The 24219-nt window shown below is 44.5% G+C and overlaps 1 protein-coding gene across 15 annotated transcripts in view; it reads left to right on the top strand.

Moving 5' to 3' along the window:
* Positions 1–24219, top strand: part of TRERF1 (transcriptional regulating factor 1) — a 206674-nt gene that overhangs the window by 2110 nt on the left and 180345 nt on the right. The gene's annotated exons all lie outside the window — the stretch shown is intronic.

Below are 24219 nucleotides of genomic sequence, written 5' to 3'. Positions count from 1 at the left end.
GTGCCTTTTGGGGTTTTTGACATGATGCATATGTGTATGATACGCTCCTGTGGGCTCTTCGGGGGCTGGGTACTCCCCAGAAGTTAAAGTGGCCACCCAGATGGGAGAAAGGTATAAGGGAGTAAACCTACCCCTCCACGCCCCAACTTCAGTTCGGGGAGGCTGGGAAGTTACTGCTGGTGGTCTAAAGAAATAGATGTTTAAAAAACAGCACAAAACCACCCATTCACTGGCAGAGGCCAAGAACACCTGGCGGGCAGCCTCTGGCCGGCACTGGGCTGGGGCATGTGCGCCTGCCATCCTTAGGTTAAAAGAAAATGACTTCTGGTTTCTCCGTGTGCCTTCGAGTGGCCCGTTAGAGCCAGCTTTGTGGAAACTCTTCCCCACGCTAGATACGGCTTTGGCAAGTGAACGTGTTGAAGCGGGTTGCTAACAGCATGGCCCCGGCTGTCTTGTGAAGTGCCTGGAAGTGATGCTTACGAATGACGGATCCAGGGATGGCTGAAGAGTTCTTTAAAAAATGCCGGCTGTTTGCACTTTTTAGCAGGCCATGGAGCAGAGCTTTAAGAAAGGAGTTTTACATTGTCCCAACTGGTACCAACCTCCTGCATCACTTACTGTCTCAGGAAAGCAGTCTGGTGATGGAAAATGTGGTTTTGGTGCTCAGTGGAAGGATAACAAGGAGGAGTAGTCAGTGCTTAACTAGTTAACCTGCCCTCTTTGCTTCTCTGTGCCTCTTTTCCTGATCCTCAGCCTACTGGTTTCTGCAGAGTTGTAGGTCTTTGGCGGTCAGGTACCTTTATTATGCTGGAAGCTTTATTTATTTCCTTATTTTCCTTTAACTGAAGTATAATTGACTTACAGCATTGCATTAGTTTAGTTGTATAACATAGCAATTCAGTATTTTTATACATTATGAAATGATCACCACCATAAATATGCTAGGAATTTTAACTTAGTTAGGATAATTTTAGCATCAGGGATTCAAACCAAGACATGTTTAGTAGAGTCAGGGAGTAAACAGTAGGCATGTGGTTAACTAAAGTTGGTTAAGCTTTCTGCAGTTCTATAGACAAGCTCAGTACTAGCAGGGGAAAAAAATATGTATTAAAAAAATGAGCTCTGTACATGTTAGTGATGGAGAGTTTTTTTTTTTTCTTTCCTTCCTGTCATCAGATTTCCAGATTGAGAATTTGATATTTGGCAGCTTGAGAGATGAGTTAGTTGGGAATTAAATATTATTGCCACTTATCAAGTGTTCCTAACTAGGCATTCGTTAAACAAATTAGCTATTATTTTTCCCCTGCTGAAAATCTGAGACTGGTTGATGTATATGCTGGGAAGGTAAACAAAATCTTTATGTGTGTTTATCCCAGGGAAAGGGAATTATTTACATGTCTACCCTCAAGCCAAGAGCAGTCATTCCGTTTTTTTTTTAATTTATGAGATTTATTTTATTGTCTTGCTTTGGCCATTAATCAAGTCACAGGAGCTTTTTTTCCCTCTTCTGCTGAGAATGTTCTTGTGGTAATAAAGGTTTGAAGGCCCATGAATCATAATTCATTCTTTTAAAAATATTGTCAGGATTTGATTTATAGGAATTGATACAGGCAGTGACACACCTCTTTGGACTCCGCCCTTTTAGGCATGTCCATTTTCGCCAAAGAATTGTTTAAAAGGCCTGCTTGACATCTCAAAAAAGAGCGTTTCCCTTCTGCTTTATGAGCACTGAGAAGATTAATTTTGTGGGTTCCATAGTAAGCATGGGTCTTTTCACAGCTTGGTAAGCAGGCTTCCACATAGCAGGCATGTGTTAATATCACATAGCGTTTATGTGAGCTTACTGTGAAAACAGTTGTTCTATGAACTGTGTGGAAAGTACTCAGTTTTGCCTCTTTTAACCCACTTGGGCCTGTGGTTTTTGTTGAGGTAGGAGCTTTCATTGTAAAAGAGGCGATAGTCTGTAGTGTTCTTTGCTGCTTATATAATAAAATATGTGGTCACAGAAACAAGACTTACTTAAAATTCTTTTTCTCCTGCTCTGATGGGTGGCTTGGTCCTAAGAATCAAAAGCATCGGTTTTTTGGGGGAAGTATGAGAATTCTCTATAAAGCTATCAGGAAATGGTAAAATTGTCTTGTGTTCAGCCATTGGCTCAGTTTACAGTATTTGTAAAATGACAAGAACTTTTAAGGTGGTTTGATTCTTAGGGCAGGAGGACAGGGTCATTGGAAAGAAAAGTGGGGAGGTTATCAGCATCTAATCATTTCTGGGCTTCAGAATTTTTATCTCAAAAATGCATGGTTTGATCCGTGAGTTGCATCCGTCTCTGAAATTCTGTGACTCGGTCTTGTGGAGAGAAGTCTCAAGAGATCTCCACAGTATGTCTCTTCCTGGGCCAACGGCCAGATTGCCTCATGGACTTGGGCGAGTTGATTAACTTCTCTTTTTGTCTTCTCCTGGAGAGAGTGGATTTATACCTTGGCATTCCAAAAAGGACTCTTGAGTGGCCTGGTAATCTTGACTGTCAAATGCAAGGAAATACTACGTCTTAGGGGGAAAAAAGTGCTGGGGGCGGTGGGGGGGGAAAGTGCATGGTTGAGTCCCAATTATATGTGCTAATAAAGAGTGGGGCATATAATCCCAGGCACCGAAAATAATTTCAGTTCATCTTGGAAGTTTTTCCCCTCCAGCCAACTGGTTCACCTGCCTAATTATGCCTGGTCAAATCTAAGGTTAATTGAGCTGTTATTCCCAGGCAGCAAGGGGAGTTAGTCCTGGGAGGAGTGGGAGAACCAGAACACCCAGAGTGGCTTTACCCACTTTCTGTGGAGAATTCACAAGTGGGTAATTGGGATTTGGTCATGTATTTGTGATAAGGTTCATAATAATGATATTGTATTACTGTCACTTCTATAATGTATATTTTACCACAGGCACTTTTGGGGGAAAAGCTCTTGTTTTTATTGACTTTGAGCATTGACATGAGAAGTAAGGATCCAGACAAGTGGTTCAGACCTCAGGCAGTAGAGATGGGTGCTGACTGTCCTACTCTAAAAACGGTTGAATTCAGCTCATTTTATTTCTGACCTCATGAAACTGTGATTTAGGGAGGAGAATCAGCTGAAATCTCATGGATTAATAATATTTCTGAATTTGCATGTCAGAGGGGAACCAATGAAATAAAGGGGAGTCTAAAACTTAGTTGATTTTTGTGGGGAGGGGGAGACTAGAGCAACTGGAAATATTGTCATGTTTTTCATCTAGGGTGCTGTGGCATATTAAATAATAATATAGTCCTGGTTATGTAAGTTTGATTCCATGGCTCTCTTAATAAACTTTTCCTCTGGGTTAAAGAAAATACACCACAAAAAACTTCTGGGATTTTGTCGAAAAATGTTTTAAGTTCTCAAGGCAGCTGCTTGTAGGGACTTCTGGTAAATTTGAGTTTACTGAAGAAACATGATTTTTGCTTTTTCCTCATGGAAGACAAGCTGGGGATGAGTGGGATATACTGAGCTGTTGGTTTAGTAACACTTAAAAAAATTTTTTTTTGATAGGAGGGGGGGAAAAGAACCTGTGCGCTTAAATGGCTGGAGGTTAAGTTATTTTCATGCTGTAACCGGATCTGGTTTATTCATGTGTACATTTGGCAGCTACTTATTGAGCACCTACTGTTTCCTAAGCACTGTGTTACTGCTCTGGGTATATATTGATAATTAAAAGAGACATTATCATCTTCCTCTATGCATCCCCTACTCTACCACTTATTCTACAGTCCAGAGGGGAGGCAGACACGTAAAGAAATATATCTTGCAAAATGCGATAAATGCTCAGATGAAACCACAGGGAGCAGTGACCTGGACTTACTTAAAGTAGCCTCAAAAAGCCTCTCTGGGGATTGGGAGTGGAGGAAAACAGGGAGTATCAGGCAGAGCAAGGAAGTCTATGTGGAAGAACTTGGTGTGGGAGTGGGGGGGGTACTAAAAAGAGGCAAGGTGGACAAGGGGGAGGGAGACAGGGCGTTTGAGATGATCCTACAGAATTCCAGGCCTCGGAAAGGTTTGGGTTTCATTGAAGGGCAGTGGGAAGTCACCGAAGGTTTGTAATGGGAAGTGACATCCCCTAACTTATGTTTCAAGGGTATGGTATTGGTCGAGAGGGCAGGTGTGGAATTAAGGAGTGCAGTAAAAGGTACTTGGAGCAGGCCACGTTGGGGAGGTGACAGGAGTTGAATCCAGGGGAGCAGGTGGGTGTGAGACACATATGAAAGGTAGAATGGGCAGGGTTTGCTGATGGATCTGGTGGAGGGTGAGGAGGAGAAATGCAACGAGGAGGTTTCTGATGGGGGCAGTTGCATAGACACAGGTGGTGCTCTTTGCTGAGACGGGGGTAAGGGAGAGTCCAGGGAGGAGACTCAAGCGATTTCACTTTGGGCACTGCCAAGTGTGAGATGCCTGTTAGATTCAAGATGGAGATGTTAAGCTTGCAGTCTGTTACAGCATCCAGCCCCAGAGGAATGGCCAGGCAGGAGATCAAAATGTGTGAACCATCAGCCAAAGGGTGGTATTTAAATCCAGGAGACTGGATGAGGTGCTCTAAGGAATCTGTTGAGAGAGAAGAAAAGGCTGTGTGTGTGTGTGTGTGTGTGTGTGTGTGTGTGTGTGTGTGTGTGTGTGTGTGTGTGTGTGTGTGTGTGTGTGTGTGTGTGTGCTTGAGTGTATTAAATGTTTCACGAGTTTAAGGCCAGAAACGTCACCACTAGATTTGGCAAAATGGAAGCCATTGGCGACTTTGCAAAGAACAGTTTGAGTGGAGCAATGGTTTAGGTGGGAGCAAAATTGGAGGAGGTTGGGAGGGCAATAGGAGGTGAAGAACCCCGGAATAGCATGTGTAGACAACTTTGGGGCAAAGTTTGACTGTGAAAGAGGGGCAGAGAAATGGAGAGGGAGTTGGGAGGATGTGCATGTAGAGGGAAGGGTTTGCACGTGCTACTGGTCTATGTGTGTGATGATGGGAAAGATCCGGGGAGAGGGAGGGATTGATCATGAGCAATGGGTGGGGTCAGCCTGAGCAAAAGTCCTTGAGAAAGTCTGTAGGGAAGATCTGGCCTTGGTGGGAGGAGGGAGGGACACTTCCTTCATGATGACGGGGAGCGAAGAGCCCCAGATGGAGTGAAGGTGGCCGTGAGGGAAAGCTGAGGAGCTGCTGGGGCAGCTACCTGCTCTGTCTCTCCAGGCTGAGGTCCCATTCCCCTTGGGCAGGGGTTTTGGGGTCGGGCTCTGACACCAGCCAGAGACGACAAGGGTTAAGACTGCATCAGAAAATTGTACTGCGTTTTCTTTGAACATTTGACTGCATTATGGAGCAGTACAGAGGCAAGACAGGATTCTTTCGCTTGGGGAAAAGAGTCTTCAGTTAGAGTAATTTGAGCTTCGCGTTAGACTGATTTGAAAACTATGATTGGGAAAAGACATCTGAGCTTTGCAGCCCTATTCAAAAGTTGGTGGGCACTGGTGTCATACGTTTGGAGCGAGAAAAAATAAAAGGCGGAAGGGCTGTTTCTTCTTCAGGCGGCCTTTAACAAAAATTTGCTGTAGCCTGCGCCGGTGGCCCCATTGATGGGGACTGTCTGGCAGGTGAGTGCGCGAGGAGAGAGTCAGCAGATCTGGGTTGGGGGTCCAGCCCCGTCGTGTGGCTCTAGACAAGTCAGCCTCCGAGTCTGCCTCCGCATCTGTAAAAAGAAGGTGATACCATCTGCCGCCTCTTCTGTGAGAGTTGTGAGGATGGAATCAGATAATGTACGCAAAGTGCGATGTAAACTGTAAGCGGTGTGGCACATGGGCGGCAGCGAGGTGCGGTGATCTTCAGCCGGATCTCTTTTTAGTTGTGAAACCTGGCAACCAATGAACAACTTCCCTCGGTTCCCCAAAGCTTCTGCTGAAACCCCCCCTCCCGGTGTCCTGTGTCCACTCTCACTCTTGCTTCCTGCTGGGAGCCGCTTTCTGTTTGGGGTTTTCAAGTCCTCTGTGATTTCTTTCGGTGAAACTGCGCCTACTGCCGGAAAGCTGGCATCAGCAGGGCTGGCTGTAAAATGCCAGTCTTTGTAGGTTCACGGTCTGATTCCATATATAGAATTTGAGACCTGCCCACTCAAAGGGCCAAATGAACTTGTTCTGTGAACTTGGTACAGGGGAACCTTGAACCCACGGAAGAACACCAACAGTGGTCCAGTGGTCTTAGCAGTGATTCATTCACCTTCTGAATTTGTTTTGCAAATGAGGACTGTTGCATAAAGCTGAGTCTACCTGAAAACAGTCCTTAGCACTCAGTCTTACTGTGTATGCTGGAAAGCCATTTCTAGTTTTAAAAAGTAACTGGTGCTTCTTACTAATCGGACCCCTGGCCTCTGCCTCAGAGGTTGAGGCTTTATTTATTTATTTCAGAATTAATTTTTACTATGAAAACGCTTTAACGCACACAAAAGTAGACAGACTAGTATAATGAACTCCACTATACCCATCTCCTAGATTCAGAAGTTAGTGAGATTTTGCACACCTGTGGATAAGGGGACTTCTTCCTGTATTTGTAAAATAAACACGAGTTGTCAGTTATGAGAGATCAGTAGAACCGATATCAGTTTGGTTTCATAGAGAGGGAAAATAATCAACGAGAAATCAGAGAAAGAGAGAGAGAGAGGAAATGGATGATGTCATTGTAATAACTAGTGTTTACCTAGCATGTTATAGGTCCAGAGCCTCTTAGGCATGTCTTATTTTTAACTGTCTTGCAGCAACCATAGGAGGTAGCTTTTACTTTAATTTTACAGCTGAGGAAAGTGAGGCTGAAGAAGTAGAATTGAAAAAAATATAAATAAGTGATTAACCCAGAGTCACATGTCCAGCCAGCATCCAAAGCCCTAGTTTAATGCCAGAATTTGAATGGCCTCCAAATTTTGTGTACCCTCAAACAGATAATGTTATATAGTATTCAATAAGAGTTGTGGTACAGAATAAATGCTAAGGATCCTGGAAACCAAGAAGATCCTCTGGGAATTTGGGGGTTAGAACTCCAAGGACCTTAGAACTCCAAGGAAATATTCAGATGACTTAAGCATGTTTTGGGCATTACATTTTTCAAAAAATTCAATTGTCTGGCTCATGCTGTAGCACACAGCTTTAAGCCTGCTTTGTGATGAAAACCAAAAAACTTGACTTTAACAGATCTAGTGGCTATTCTTCATCCGCCTGCTACTTTCAGCCCTGGCCCCTCTATGGGCCCCTCCGTGGTCATTTCTATAATAGAGATCTTGGCCTTCAGTCTGCAGGCTCTGCCTTTGAACAACTGGGCCTAGAGCAGGTTGCTACCTGGGGAGGCTTCCTGAGGGCCCCTAGGGTTTCTTTGTTTTATCAGAGGCTGTAACAGAGGCTGCCCTGAGAGCCTGTCCTCGTCTTTGGGAAACCACCTCCAGTCCCACTTCTTTGAAAGCTTTTTAAAAAAGGAAAAGGAAAAAATAATGGAGTCAATACCCAAGGAGTTTTAATAGGAGGGTTGTTTGAGTCCTCTCTGTTGTCATCACAATGGGAGATACCCAACTCCCTTAAAATTCAACTGAAGGCTACCCGTAATGAGCTGATTCTCAAGTGCTGGGACCTGTCCACTTCTGTGTTTTAATTGGGGGAACACACGTGAGCTGAGGGGTTTTCAAGGGGAGCCAGGGTAGGTAAGGACATTCGGTGGCCTCTTTCCTTTTGAAGGGTCTGAGCTTTTTTAGAGACCAGCATGGAATTCAGACAATTTCACGGTGCAGCTTCTCATTCCTGAAGTCTTTCTTGAGGGCTCCATGGGCCTGGGCCTGGGCCAAACTGTGGGGTGGGCTGCGGGGGTTGGGGGGGGGGGAATACCCTTGGGCCCCTGCAGCCCTTGGCTTGCAGGACTGTTGTTATCTTGACCACTGGGCGTGTCTTTCACTCCTTCTAGACTGCCCTGGGGAGGCCAGAACTGGGTCACCACTCAATTCTGCACCCCCAGCACCTAGCACAGAGCCTGGCGCTGGTTAGTACAGTACAGTGTAAATGCTTCCAGATGCTTTGTTGCTTTGGTTTTGCCTCTCTGGTTCTCTCCCCATCAGTTCTTGGTGGAGGGAGAAATCCTGGCCTCTATGCCACCAAGATCAGCTCTTAGAGCCGCTGAAGGAGACCAGACCAGAGAAATGTTTGCTGCCCCCTTGCCTTTCTGGCCTGGCAGGCTTTAGCTGGGATGGTTTAACTGAGCTCTCAAATGCAAATGTGGCCCCATCCCCCCATCTCTTTTAATAAGTGACATTTTGTTAAATCAGTTATTCAAGGCCTTATCTATATTTCTGTCTGTGCTGGCTTAGTCAAAATAGGAAAGAGTGAATATTAGATTTCTTCACCGCCCGCCCCCCCTTCCCCTTGGAGCAACTCTACGTAAGATTTCTGATAGGGGAGGGGTGCTGTGTCCTTGAAGAAGTAAACGCTGCCTGCAGAAAAAATGTGGAGGGCTTTGACTTGTAGCGAATGCTGTTTTTCAGCAGCTGTGATTTTTCCATTTTTCTTTTTCTTTCTGTTTTGATTAGTGGAACTCATTGTGCTCCGGGGTTGGGATTGCGGTGGGGGAGGGCGCGGAGGGAGCGACATTTACTGGGAGAGCTGGAGTTGGGGAGGAGGAAGGAGAGAGAAGGGATTTATTGAAAATATATGTCTACTTCTGCTATGATAAAGCAGCAGGCATGTAAAAATGCAACGGGGAAATCATTATTGTGGTAATGTAGGCAGAGCTCCGCTTTCTCATTAACGGAGCTTAGCCCACGTGGAGGAGGGGGATGCGGGGCTGCTTTGAGAGTTGGGGTATTCAATAATAGCAGAAACTCAGGGGATTGTCCCCATCCCCCCCCCCACCCCCTCCAGCTGCTTTCTCCTTTTCTTTCTCCAATCAGTCTGTAACCTTTTCCAAGCGGCTTGTTGGATTTCACGGTCTCCGTCCTCACCCCTGCCACCCCAAAATGCTATGAGGACTGTTTAATTTTTAAAGTTAGAGGGAATTAAAATAAATTTTCTCCTGGGAACTTGAGGAGATTTTTGGCAACTGTGTTGTGAGTCAGAGGTTGGATTATATCCCTTGCATCTGGGGGGGCATCGTAAAGAGCCGATTGAGAGGCTCAGGAGTTTGCATATGCTGTGGGGAACCCAAGTGAGGATTCCACATCGCTTTAGGAGTGGTAGCTATTGCTTATAGAGAGCTTACTGTGTGTCTGGTTTATAGCGTACCCTGTGCTTATAGAGAGCTGACCATGTAGAGTGTCAGGCATCTCATCCGCACAGTTGTAAGAGGCAGACATGATGCCTCAGTCTCAGGAACTCATTTAAGGATATTCAGGGGCTACGTTGCCCAGCTGGTCTCCAGAGCCAGGACTGACTCCAAAGACTGGCTCCTGATCGCTAGGCCATGCTGCCTTTAAAAATTGGCTCATCACCGTCCTTGTACAGGCCTCTAGGTTCTAGGAATTTGGGGAAAATAGAGCCACCACGAGGCATGCTGATGATCAGTAAGGGTAAAGTGCTCATGGCGATCATGAGAGCTGGTGCCCTCCTGGACAGAGCTGGCATTCTAAGATAGGTCAAGTTAGGGGCTCATGTCTTTGTTAGAAGAGGTGAATGCCCCCCCCCGCCCCATTACCTGCCAGGCTGTGGTCCCTTTGCTGATAACTCACTTGTTCATCAGGCATTTATTGATTAGCTCCCATGTGCTGGGATTGTTCCAGTGGCTTGATGTACTAGAACAAGTAAGAGAAGGTGCTCAAAGTCTAGTGGAGGACTGTTAGAAGAACATATATAGAACATAGAAGAAGTATGATGATACACAGTGATGCCTCCCTAGGAAAAGACAAAACTTCAGAAATAGTAAGTAGGAGGGAAGTCTTCAGAGAGAGGTGGTATGTGGGTGGGTTGTGTGGGTTCAGGGGGTGTTTACAGCTAGACAAAGGGGAGGGGACAGCTGATAGTCTGATTAGTATAGGAAACCACATACAGTCTGGCTTCATTGCAGTACCACTTCTATTTCAAGGCTTACCCATCTAACTTCATTTTACATCACCCTTAGTTGAATGCTCTAGAACTGTGCCGTCCAGCATGGTCGCCATTAGCTATTTGTGTCCAGTTAAATTTAAATTAATTTAAAAATAAATAAAATTTAAAATTCAGTTCCCCAGTTGCACTAGCCATATGTCAAGTGCTCAGTGGCCACCCACAGCTAGTGGCTGCCATATTGGAAAGCATCGATGTAGGACATTTCCACTAGTGGAGAAGTTCTGTCAAGAGAGTGCTGTCAAACTGTGTTCTAAGGGTTTTTCTAGCATGGAATGTCCTTTCCATTGCCCCTCACCTGGTTCACTCCCACTTCCTCTAGAGGCATTCCCTAAACACCCAGGACAGGCAGGACTTCCATCTCCCTGTCCATCTGGATTGCAGCACTCCCCTCGTGTATCTGTCTCCCCAGCATGACTTTCAGCTTTTTAAACGCATGAACTGGGTCTTTTGTTCATCTGTGTCATGTCTTGCTTATCACTGTATACCTAGCCCCCAGCTGGGGCCTGGCACATAGGAAGTTAATGACATTGCAGGTGAAGAGGCTGGAGGAATAAGCAAAGGATTGGGCGGTGGGGATGTGGGGGGGGGCTCTCCTGCCCTGGTGCCGTGGTGTGGAGCTTGATCTTGACCCTGTCGGCAGTGGAGGAGTCACTGAATGGCTTGGGGTGTGGGTGGAATGGGGCCACATCAGATTTATGTATTAGAAAAATTACCCTAAGAGGTGTGGAGGACAGGCTGGCTCTGCTGAGCCCGCAGGCTGAGAGAGAGCAGTTAGGAAAATGTTGGAAGCGCAGAGGTAAGAGGGCTAAGGGGTCAGGACTTCTGGGCTGTGGCAGTGATGTTGAAAGAGTAGCATTGCCATCTTGCCAAGTCAGGGCCTTCTGCCATTTCTTTCTCCATTTTATTTATTTTTAAAGGGTTTTTTTTTTTAAATTTTTGAATGTGGATGATTTTTAAAGTCTTTATTGAATTTGTTACAGTGTTGTTTCTGTTTTATGTTTTGTTTTTTTTGGCCATGGAGGCTTATGGGATCTTAGCTCTCTGACCAGGGATTGAACACATACCCCCTGCATTGAAAGGCAAAGTCTTAACCCCTGGACCACTAGAGAAGTGGATCTCTCTCCATTTTAGATGCTCTTTTCCATTTCTAAGGGAAACCGCAAGAATTCTTCTTCTGGGTCCTTGTACCCCTTTTGCTTTTGAGGCCCCCTGCCATGTACTGGGACCCCCCACCCCATCCACTGTCTACTTGGTTGGTGACTGTCCTCTTTCCCTCTCCTCTGCTGCCCTATGCCTGCCTATTTGTGTCCCTCCAGGGAACATCTCACTCTGGGTCATCACAAGCCTCAGTTTGTGATCACATCCGAGTAGAAGTGCAGGGCTCACAGGCTGGGATTTCAGCCTCCTGTTTCTGCCAACTCGTGCCAGGTTCTTCTCTGAGGACACTTTTGGAGGCTTAAATTGAAGAAGGCTGTGTAGAGAGTTTTGAAAAGGAGCCTGGGATGTAACTGAGATCAATCCAGTCTCTGAGATAGTTAAGAGGGAACCAGGACGGTGGGCTTTAGAGAAGCATACGAGGATTCTTTTCTTTCAGTAGATGAGGCTGTGTACTCTGGCCGTGGTGACCTCACGTTGTGCACGTTTGGGGGCAGGATGCATTTCAAAGTGTAACAGCCCCCTAATAAGTGCAAATACACATCACCAGTTTACATATATTACCTCATTTAAGCCTCAAAGCAACTCTATGAGAAAGGCATTATGATCCCTATCATACAAGTGAAGGAATGGAGGTACCAAGGGATGTAGTGATTGGGCCTGAACATGCGCTCAGCTCTGCCCCAATTGTTCTACATGATTTTGGGGGGTGGTTGGTGGACAGACCTTTGACCAGACTGGAGTGGTGTTCATGACCTTGGGAAAGTCACTTCACCTTCCTTAACCTCCATTTCCTGAGATAGTCACATCTACTTGGTAGGGCCATTGGGAAGATGAACGGCAGAATATATGTAAAAATCAGCACCTCAGCAGCCGGAGGGTAACCTGTATTTGTGGAATAGAAGTCCACAGTCTAGGCTTGTCCCTCTTCTCTGATCAGAATGTCATGTCAGATTACAAATGTGCTCCTGATTGTGAGGCCTGGAGAAGACATGATTCAGGGATTTCTCTGGTGGTCCAGTGGTTAAGACTCCAAACTTCTTTTGCAGGGGATGTGTGTTCGATCCCTAGTTGGGGAACTAAGATCCAGCACCCTGCAAGGGCCAAAATAAAAAAAAAAAAGATGATTCAAAGCTTTGTTAGAGCTAAGACTTTTTCACTGAAATTGTGTAAATGGTAAATGAAAAGAGTTCCTAAGACTTTGTTTTAGAGAAGGAGGCTGTAAATAGTACATAGTGATCATAGGGAATTCAGAAAATGTCGGCAGGTCTAAGGAAGAAAATAAAAATTGTCTTTAAGTTCTCTTTAATTTGTTCTTATTAACATTTTAGTAATTTCCATCCAGTATTTTTTTTTTTTGAGTGTAGTCTAGTGACTAAGAGTGTATTAAGAGTATAAGTTCTTAATATAAGTTCAAACCCAGACTGCCTGGGTTTGAATCCTGGATCCTTCAGTTACTGAAAATAATAACAACTTGTTAGGACTGGTTGGGATGAGATGATACCTGTAAAACATTTGGGGCTGTGCCTGGCAGAGAGTAAATTCTCAAGAAGCGTTAGCTCTGATATTGTGCTTTAAAAATAGTATTGGGGTTATTTTGCATATGCTTTAATATCTAGCTCATTAAATATTCTTGGGAAGCATTTTTATTCTGAAATACTTGTTTAGTATCCTCTTATTTGGATTCTGTATTCGATATATATTTATGTAGCACATACTGTGTACCAGGCATTGGGCCCCCTGACTTAACTAGTCATTTTTATTAGAGATTTAGCTTACTTCTCATTTGTTATTATGTATTATTAATATTGTTTACTATATTATTTATTTATTGTTTACTATACAATAAATAGTGCTTTGATGAACATAGATCATGGAACATAGATATACATAGATCTTTGATCACATCTTGGATTGTTTTCTTTGGCTAAATTCCTGGAAAGTAGAATTACTGTGTTAAAGAGAGTGGGTGTTTTTTAAGGTTCTTGATAATATTTCCTAATTGTTTTTCACACAGTTATAAAATTAATTTTCATTCATACTACCAGCATAAGAGAGTATGCTGCATCCCCTCCACCCTAATATTACTGGTTTTCAAAAAATGGTCATTCTTGTGTAACATGAATTATTCTGTAAACAATATGCATTCTCTCTGGGGCTCAGCTTTGTCCTTGCTGCAAAGTGGAGTACAACTGCCTCTTGCTTGATGACTGTTACTTGTTAATTTAGCAAGCTCTTTGGATTTCTGTTATGGAAGACCAGATGACCCGAATTATTCTCAGAAGTGAAGTGAGAATTTCCTCATACTTATCGAGAAGGACTTAGGTGTTCTCTCTCTCTCACCAAACCTACATGAGTGAGTAGTCATTCTGTGCTCAGGACACAGGATATGTCAGATAGTTGGTCAGTAGACAAGCAGCATTCTTAGAATAAATGTTGCTAATAATTGACTGCAGAAATACAGGATCTTGGTCCAATTTTCTAGGAATTTGTTCTTTTTAAATCTTTATAAGAAAATGAAGGCCACTTTCACCCCCTTCAAGTATAAGAAAATACTGTCTAGTGCTATATGAAACAGATATTGAAGAAAAAAGTTGTTCTACCGAAAATGCCACAAAATTTGAAGAAAATGAAAACCAGTCTTCATTCCATCATCTAGGTTGAACCTCATTCCATCATCTAGGTAGAACCTCTGTTTTAAAAAGTGCTTTTTTCCTAGTTTTTTTTTTTTTTTTTCAGTAGATATACCTTTGCACAGTTGAATGCTTTGACTGTGATTTTGTATTTTTTTTTTTAAGAATCTACCCTGAAGTGATCATTTCACCATTTTCTGGGCAATGCAAGCTCTTTAGAACACTTTGACTCTTATACCTTCTTTATATTCCTTTTGAAGTCTTGCTGTGATTTTAATTCTCCTAAGAATTCTATCCTATAAAGTTATTGTAATATAATATAAAAGATAATTAAAATATAAAATAAATACATATATATTTTAAATATAAAATAAATGCATTTATATTTTAAATATAAAATAACTATATTTATTTTAAAATATAAATTTAGGTCAAATAGATATATTTTAATATATATTTAAATTAAATATATAAATATTTTATTTATAAAATAACATAAAATTATCATAAGACTTTAATCCCGTAAGACATTGTTTTTAAAAGTCAGCAGTCTTTTAGATTAATTCACATATTTCCTCTATTTGATGTTCTTCATTTCTCCCTGTAAAAACATATACATGCTTTCTTCACAGATTAATTTTCTTTTATTTGGAGAACTCCCCCTTGTTGTGTGTGTATGTATGTGTATGCTGGTGTCACAATTCTCTCAGTTTTTGCTTGTCTGAAAGTGTCATTTTTGCCTTTATATTTGGAGGATATTTTTACCAGGTGTAGAATTAGTCCTTTTAAGATATCATTCCATTGTCTTCTGCCTTTCTTCATTTCTGTTAAAAAGTCATCTGTCAGTTTCACTGTGATCACTTTGAAATGAACATATTTCCCCCCCCCCCCCCGCCCTTTGGCACTGTTTTTAGCAGTTTTACTATGATGTGCATAAAAGTGTGGTACTCTTTGTATGTGAGCCCTGTGGAGTTTGGAGAGCTTCTAGAATTCATGGGCTGGTGTTTTTTGGGTCAGTTTTAGAAAAGTCTTGGGCAGTTCTTCAAATATTACTTTGCCCCACTATTTCTCTCATCTCCTTAGACCTCTGTATGTGTGTTAGACCATTTCATGGTATCCTGCATGTCCCGTGAGCTTGTTTTTGTTTTTCTGTGCTATAATGTGAATATTTTTTCCTACTGTTCTATCTTCTAATTCACCTACTATCTCTTCTATTGTTTCCTTTTTGCTATAAAACTCATCTATTTACTTCTTAAGTTTGTTTTTATTGTTGGAAATATTTGATTTATGATAAAATATATCTTTATTTTTAATGATTATGTTTTTCTCTTGGTTTGGGCCTTTTCCTGACGTGCTTGGTCATTTTTGTCTGAATGTTGGGCATTTTACTTGGAAAATATAGAGGCTCAGGCTCTATCACCTTGATTCATTTACGCTTGGTATTTCTGATTTGCCCTTACTTGTAAGGTGGGTGTTTATTAGGGTCCCTTTTTCTTCATAGGCCCTGATCTCCAGATTTTGTCTCCTTGCCCCTGTGAAACTACTAAAATCTCTACTTACCTTTTAAGTCTTTTAATAGCTACTTCTCTTTTTTTAATTAATTAGGCTACGTCAGGTCTTATTGCGTCATGCGGGATCTTTCTTTCCGATGCGTGGACTCTCTAGCTGTGGCATGTGGGCTTTCTAGTTATGACATGTAGCTGAAACCACCCCCCGACCTGCCCCCGAGGCCCAGTAATTGTGGCTCAGAGCTTACTTGCTCCGTGGCATGTGGGATCTTAGTTCCCAGACCAGGGTTTGGACCTGTGCCCTCTGAATTGCAAGGTGAATTCTTAACCATCGGACCCCTTTTAATAGCTTATTGTTGCTAGGTTCCCAGAGTCTAGCCTTGTACACACTTTGGGTTAGGTGTCAGCCAATGCGTTGAGGGGAAACTGCTGTCGAATGTTGGGCTCAATTATGTGTGTTCTTTTTGTCTGGGATCTTGGCCTCTCAAATCCTGGCTGTTGTCATGGCCCTGAACTCCAGTTTCTGCCTTCTCAGTCCAGGGAGGAAGCCGCTGCAAGCTTTAATTTGCTGCCTTCTGTTTCACCTTAATGTTCCTTCTACCAAATCGGCAAATGTCCTAAGGGGAAGCATTAGTACTAGCATACATCTCAGAAGCTTCCCTTTCCTCTAAGAGCTTGGCTTAAGTCCTAGCTGCCTCGTTGTACTCCTGTGTCACACCAGCAAACAGTTATTATTATTGTTATTGTTTTGTATTTTATTTACCTTTCATGGTTGTTCTATACAGGATGGTGAGTTTCCTGGCAGTTATGTCATAATGGAGGCTTCTCAGGTGGCTCAGTGGTAAAGAATCCGCCTGCTAAGGCAGGAGAAAAGCAGACGCAGGTTCCATCGCTGTGTCAGGAAGATCTCCAGGAGGAGGAAATGGCAACCCACTCCAGTATTCTTGTTTGGAAATCCCACGGACAGAGGAGCCGGTGGGCTACAGTCCATGGGGTCGTAGAGTCAAACACGACTGAGTGGCTGAGCATGCACACAGACGCGTGTCATAATAGCTGAAAGTGAAGGCTAATTTTTGTATCCTTTATTATTTGACACTGGGAGTATTTTCCATGTCTTTTAAAAAAATCTTCATTAGGTGATTTTTAATATCTGCCCAGAACTCCTTCTTACAGCTTTTATAATCTGCTTGACCATTCTATTGTTAGATACTTAGGTCATTTCCCATTAAACTCTTATATAAGTAATGGTGCAATCTTTGTGCCATAGTACTGTATTATTTTAAAAATACTACTTTAAAAGTATGGAATGGGAATGATCAGAGTTGAAAATATTTATCAGTATTGATTGTTTTCATGCATATGTCAGGTACGGAAATAAAGCTGTAGTCTTTCTCTCTCAGATGTTTTAGAAGAAAGCTGTCCTTTTTGAAAAAAGTGTTTTTCCTTCCTTCTTTTTTTTGACCGGGCTGCACTACTTGTGGGATTTTAGTTCCCCTACCCGGGATTGAACCCAGGCCCTTGGCAGTGAAAGTGCAGAGTCCTAACCACTGGATAGCCAGGGAAGTCCCTTCTTTAAAAATATTCCTGTAATGGGTACCATGTGTCAACATTCTTTTACATGCTTTAACATAATACTAACTTAAATTTTCCTAATAGCCCTGGGACCATAATGGAACTAATAATGATGAGGAATCTGGGGCAAGAGAGGATAGATAGCTCACCCAAGTTCACAAGATGACTCTTCCAAGGCCACACACTCTTCAGTGGCAGAGTTGGACCGTGCATTCTGGCTCTAGAGCTGGTGCTTTTAACCCCCACACTGTACCACCTTGAGCTAATTGTTGTGATTTATTATTTCCTTTCTACCAACATTGGCTTTTTCCAGGGCTTCCCCAGCCTTTTCTTAATTAGGCATTTATTTTTTTCTCCCGTGTGTTAGCTGGGGGATGAGTGTGAATGTGGGGACTGTTTGGGGAAGGAGATGCCATGGACAGAAGTGACTCCTGGAACTGGGGCTTTGTGGTGGCCACTCACTTTGTAGATCGGCCGGTTGAGGTTGTCTAGTGGCTTGTAGTGAATCTGTTGGGGATCTGGTGCGGATTCAATGACAAGGGAGTCTCTTTTCTTTAGTTAATTAATTTATTGTTTTACTTTTGGCTGTGCTGGGTCTTCGTTGCTGTGCATGAGCTTTCTCTAGTTGTTGCAAGCGTGGGCTACTCTTTAGTCGCGATGTGCGGACTCCTCCTGTGGTGGCTTTTCTTGTTGCAGAGCACGGGTTCTCGGGTGTGGCGCACAGGTTTGTTGCTCCGTGGCATGTGGGATCTTCCCAGGTCAGGGACTGAATGCAGTCCAAACGCAGTGGACCCTGCAATGGCAGGTGGATTCTTAACCATTGAGCCTCCAGGGAAGTCCCTACAAGGAGGTTTCTGCTTCTACCTGATGGGCTAGGGTTTGCTGGGCCTTTGCAGTTTAAAGAGTAAGAATAAAGGACTCTGTCTCTCCCTTCCCTGAACATCAGGATATGGAGTAACGATGTATAAAGAGTGGGCTCCCGACGCATGGGAATGTCAGGGCGGCCACAGGGCAGCAGGGACTGGAAAGCTTAAGCACCAGTGCTGTGGGCCTAATAAACTGGATGGAGTAGGTGAAGAATAAGGGACCTTAGGAGCAGCTGGACTCTTCCTTTGTCTTTAAGCCTGTCTTTGGAACTTCGTGTTCATTCCCATGTATATCTTCTTTCTCCTTGTTTCGCTCTTTGTCATTGTGTTCTCCTGGTCCCATTCCCCTCCCTCGCCTTCCGCCTCTCCTTCCCTTTGGGTCTGATATTGATTTGAGGGAGAGGTAGGGGTGGGGTTTGCTGGGTTTTTTTAGGGTGGTTTGAGTTTATAACTTGCAGTGATTAATCAGAGAGGGCTTTGCAGGAGAGATGCGTTTATTAAATATATCCAAGCAGGTCACCAGGAAGGAATGACGGAGTAACAGAGAACTGAAGGGGCTCTGTCCCTCCCCTGCTCATAACCTTCAGTGGCTCCCACCTCAGTCAGTGAAAGCCAAAGTCCTCTCGATGGTCTGGTGACACCCTGCCCCGCCCCCGCTCGCTTTTGTGATAGGATGTTCTACTGTTCTCTACCTGCCCACTCACTCCAGCCACAATGACTCTCTGACTGTTCCTTGGATGCACCTTCCATGTTCCTGCCTCAGGGCCTTTACCCAGGTGGTCCTCGCTGCTTGGATGGCTCTTTCAAAACCTGGATACCCGTCTGCGTTGCTCACTGTCTCCTCCTCCAGTCTTCACTCAGATGTCTCTCTTTACTGAGGCTTTCCTTACCTCTGCATTTAACACCACACCCTGACGTCTCCATCTTCTTTATCTCCTTGACTTTTTCTTTTATCCCCAGGCTCACCTTCTAGCATTCCATATAGTTTGTTGTTGTTGTGTAGTCAATCAGTCCAGCCCTACTCTTTGCAACCCCATGCATGGACTGTAGGGCCCCTCTCCCCCTCCCCCATTTCCCTCCCCTCCCCCCATTTTCCTGCCTTCCCCCCTTCCCTTCCCCCCTCCATCCCCTTCCCCCCACCGCCCTGGCTCCTCTGTTGTTGGAATTCCCCAGACATGAATACTGGAGTGGGTTGCCATTTCCTCCTCGGGGGGCGGAGATCTTCCTGACCGTCTCCTACTTTGCAGGCGGATTCTTCACCACTGAGCCACCCAGGAAGCCCTCTGTATTGTTTATCTGCTAAATATCTTTATTGCCCCTCTCCTCCCTCCTACAATATGAGCCCCCAGGAAGCCAAGGATCTTTGTGTGTGTGTTCTCTGCAGTATCCTACGCACCCCGAATCATGCCGGGCACATAGTAGGTCCTCAGAGGTGTATGTTGAATGCTGGGTCGTTGGGGGGGGGGTTCCTCTGTAGAGCCCCCAACTTAAGAGATTTTCATCACATCTTAGGATCTGGAAAGTCTCTTTGCCTGTAGGAACTTTTTTTAATTAAGATTTTTATCATTGTCATCCCCTTCCCCCTTCCAGTTCATTTAAGACTGTTATGAAACAAAACTCATTATGCTTCAAAACCTGACGGAGCTCAGGCCCTGAGGAAAGTGAGAGGAGGCGGCGGCAGCTCCCCGCCTGCCCCCTCTCCTTGGTTTTCTCTGGGTGGTTGGTTCACTTAGGATGTCCCAAAGCCCACATGGTCGAGGGGAGCAGGGCTTCCAGACCTCCCAGGATGCATCCGAGGGAGAGTGTGTGGTCAGCTAGAGGGGACGCCTGCCTTCCTGCAGTGAAGGCTTTTTGCCAGTCAGTACCGAGGGCAGAAGGAAGAAGGAGGCAGGCTGGAGAGGAGAAGAGTGAGAAGGGACAGTGAGGTGTGGTTTTTTGTTCGGTTCGGTTGGAGGAGTGATGATGTAAGGAGAAATGAGGAGTGTGGTCCTCACTCGACTGTTAAGTTTTCACTTCAAGTGATGGGCAGATGGCATTCATTTGCTCATCCATAGTCATGGAGAGGCCGCTAGGATACAGATGGGCTAGAAGAAAGAAGGGTCTGTGGGCCTGGGCTGGAGTCAGCTGTCCCATCACCACTCAGAGGCCGCGGGTTGGATGGTCCCTGGGGACCTTGGGTGAACCCAGTGGCTCAGAGCTAGCACGTTGAACTTCTCCTGGATCTGTGGGTCTTTGGGAAGTAGGAAGGCCCGCTGGCAATAATTCATGTGTGTGGATGGGAGGGAGGAGGACTTCGCGGTCGATGAGGAAGTGGCTTCGACTCCTCCCAGCATTCTTTTCTAAACATTTTCCTAAATGAAGCCATCTTCAGGTTTTTCAGAGTCAGGGCAGGCCTGTCCTCTGACTTCAGGAGGCCAAGGGTTTGCTCTAGGTCTTAGAGCTTCATTCAGCTCTGAATCTCCTTGTGACTTTTGGTTTTTCTATATGAAAAAAGGAAGAGAGCTTAGGGAGTAAGTTCTCCGATAGGGACAGGCCAGTTATACGAAGTTATTGATAGACTCTCAGCACGCAGGGATGTGAGGTGTGGAGATATGGTGATGCATGCCTGCGGGGAGCCTCTGCCCTCCAGACCAGGGGTTTCACCCTCTGCCACCCTCTCTGCCCCAATCTTAGCATCTCATCAGCTAATAAAGTAGCAACACCAACTGATTTGAGTCTCACCGCCTTTCATTTCCTCTCTCCTGTCTTCTGGTTCTGGGGCCATAATAAGCTTCAAAAAGCCACTAGCCAAATGATCAGCCCTGAATAATCAACCCTACAGAACTAAAAATACAGGGTTGCATTATAATGCAGATGTACTGATAAATTAAGGGGGAAATAGTTGAGTCTACAGTTGTTTGCTGATATATTGTCCCAACCAGAAGTTACATAGGAAATAAATGATTTCACCCTAGTAGGTCCTGGGCATGTAGCTGACTTATTTAGAATGAAGGCTCCGGAGGCCAGAATCCTGCTTTGAGCCCATGTGGGGATTATGACAGCATCTTGACTGGTTGTCCTACTTCTGACCTTAGATGACCTGCCAGGCCCTTGCCAGCTGTCTCTCACTGTAGCTCTATGGGTGACTTGGTGTGATCCGTCTTCAAGGCACATCTCCTACTGAGGATGTCAGGGGTCCCTCCCCTCCTTTTTTGTAATGTAGAAGGAGATATTTCCAAAACAAAAAGAACATATCTCTCGCATTTGCTAGACATTGGTGGCTATTTCCCCCTGTGGCTCAGTGCTAAAGAATCTGCCTGCAATGCAGGAGCCACAAGAGGGGTTTGATTCTTGGGTCAAGAAGATACTTTGGAGGGGGCAAGGCTACCCACTCCAGTATACTTGCCTGGAGAATCCCACGGTCAGAGGAGACTAGCGGGCTGCCGTCCATGGGGTCGCAAAGAGTCTGAACTGACAGGACTGAAGTGACTTAGCATTCAGGCATTGGTTATCGTGTGCCCTGGGTCAATAAGATCTTCATTCTTATGTATTAGCTTGACTTAGTCTTATTGGAAATGATGAATTCAATAAAAATGATTGAATCCTCACTATATGCAGAATACTAGGCAAAGCATTAGATCAAGAATTGGCAGTTTTTCTATAAAAAGCCAGAGAGTTAATATTTCGGCTCGGTGGGCCATGCCTCTGTCCCGAGTTCTCTACTCCGCACTGTAGCATAAAAGCAGCCAGAGACAACGCAAAGATGGGTGAGTGACTCTGCTCCCTGCAGACTGTACTTGCAGGACCAGGTGGTGGGACTTAGCAGCAGACCACAGTTGCTGACCCCTGGTCTGACCCTTTTGACCCCTTTGTTGGAGACACAGCTATGAACAAACCCGACATCATCATGACCCTTTTGGCGTTTTCACTCCCTTGGGAATAATTCTTTGCTATTGTTAATAGCATTACTTTGGAAACACACCTGTTATAAATAGTTGACAAGTAGCTTTGGGGGGAGCATTGGAAGCCTAAGTAACTTTACTGAAGAAAGTTTCCAGTGAACACTCAGTTCTATTTATATTATCTACGGGTGTGTGTGTGGGGTCTGGGCAGGGGTGGGGGGGGTGGGGGGTACTGTGTGTACTTAATTTGGTAGACACTATTTTTGAGCTGCTCTTTTCCCCACTTAACATGATTTTGCATGCGTATTTCTATGTGTTGGTCTAGATTGTATAATTTTAGTGGCTACGTAGTGTTTCTTGCTGAATTAAGGCATGTCATGTGCTGGGGTGTAGCAGGCACTTGTGAGATGTTTGTTTCCAGGTTCAGTGAAACCCAGAGTTGAAAAGGAGCTGTTTTCTGCAGAGGCTCTGCTGGTGGGAACTGTGGCTATGGGAGGCTCTGGGAGAGCCTGGCTTGCCTGATGTCCTGCTACCTGCCTGCCAGGTGACACCAGCCTCTGTAGCCGACCTGCTAGGTAAGTGTGTATTCAGTGCAGACATTTAAGTGACAGATAGTGGGGTGATCTTTTACTAGAGGACTATTCCCCAAGTGCAGGGAAAGCATTTGTGGGCCGTGAAGCAAAACTTGGGAGTCAGAGGGTCGTTGCAGGGGCAGATGGGAAAGAAAAGCAGCCCGCGTGGAGGACGTGGAAAGCCCAGAGGGAGGGATTGGCAACAGGTATGCGGGAAGGGCCCGGGTTCCAGAGCCAGGCTGACCTTGATTCGACTCTGACTCATGTGCTGCGACTGGGTACATTCTTGGTCTCTGTGTACATCAGTTTTCTGTGCTGTAAGATGGGGTTTATCATATCCTTTCCATGGAGATGTTGGGAGGATCAGAATAATCTCGTAAGCATGTAATACAGTGCCTGGAGTCTAATAAGCATGCTATGTATATGATAGTTTTTATTATTTGGGGTGAAGTGTGCGGTCCCTGTCAGGGCTGCAGCTTACAACAGTAGATGTTGTTTTATTATTATTGTTATCGTGCGTGTGTATGTGCTCAGTGGCTCAGTTGTGTCTGACTCCTTGTGATCCCATGGACTATAGCCTGCCAGGCTCCTCTGTCCATGGGATTCTCCAGGCAAGAATTCTTAAGTGGGTTGCCATTTCATTCTCCAGGGGATCTTCCTGACCCAGGGATCAATCCAGCGTCTCCTGTATTGGCAGGTGGATTCTTTACCATCTGAGCCACCTGGGAAGTCCCTACTCAGCTCTTTTTGCATTCATTCATTTATCCTCCACACACACAGAAGCCCAACTTTGTGCGTTGGTCCAGTATGCAGTGGCGAAGAAAACAGGCATGGTGATGGACTTTAATCAAATCACCCCACAAATGTGTACTTACAGACCGTGATAAGAGCTGTGAAAGAAAAGTACAGGGCCTTTAGGTTGGGGGAGGATCTCTCTCTCTCTTTTTATGAGACACTTAATTTCATTAGTAATCAGTGAGTACAAATCACAGTGAGATTCCATATCCCCGTTTGATTGTCAAGCATTGAGAAGCTGTGCAGTAGCAAGCATTGGAAAGAACACAGATCACTGTGTGCTGCATTTATGTGCTGCTGGTCGGCGTGTAAATAGGTGAAAACCCCTGTGGAAAACAATTTGGTGTTATCTCGTGAAGCTGTATGTGCACCTATGGCGTAACCTGGCATTTCTACTTCTGAGTGTAAAATTGCCTTGAGAAGCTCATTCTCGTGGGCAAGGCGAGGTATACTGAGAATGTTCCTTATGGCACTGTTGATACTAGTGAAAAACTGGAAACCCAGATGCTCATCAGCCAGAGGATGGGTCAAAACATTCTGGTCACACGATGGGCTGTTATCTGGCAGCAATATGAATGCACAACCATTTCCCTGCAATGATCTGAGTGAATCTTAGTCATCTAAGGTTGGATTTAAATAAGCAAAACCCTGGGAACTTCCCTGGCAGTCCAATAGTGAAGACTCTCTCTTCTACTGCAGGGCACACGGGTTCAACCCCTGGTCGGGGAACTAAGACCCTGCATACCATAGGGTGTGGCCAAAACTTAAAAAAAAAAGAAAAATTAAATTAACTTAAAAAAAGGCAAGACCCTGAGTATTCCATACCATATGATACTTTTGGAATATATTTTAAAATCAACAAATATTTAAAATACATTATTTAGGGGTACGGATATATACAAGTGATAGTCGTTCAGTCATGTCCGACTCTTTGTGACCCCATGAACTGTAGCCCGCCAGGCTCCTCTGTCCATGGGATTCTCCAGGCAAGAATACTGGAGTGGGTTGCCATGCTCTCCTCCAGGCGATCTTCCCAACCCAGGGATCCAACCCGGGTCTTCTGCATTGCAAGCAGATTCTTTACTGTCTGAGCCATTAGGGAAGCCCAAACTTAAATAATAAACCCAT

The sequence above is a fragment of the Cervus elaphus genome, chromosome 7 (genome assembly GCF_910594005.1).
Source record: "Cervus elaphus chromosome 7, mCerEla1.1, whole genome shotgun sequence".
Classification (NCBI taxonomy): domain Eukaryota; kingdom Metazoa; phylum Chordata; class Mammalia; order Artiodactyla; family Cervidae; genus Cervus; species Cervus elaphus.
The sequence above is the reverse complement of the archived record's forward strand: the minus strand, read 5'-3'. Positions and strand labels throughout refer to the sequence as shown.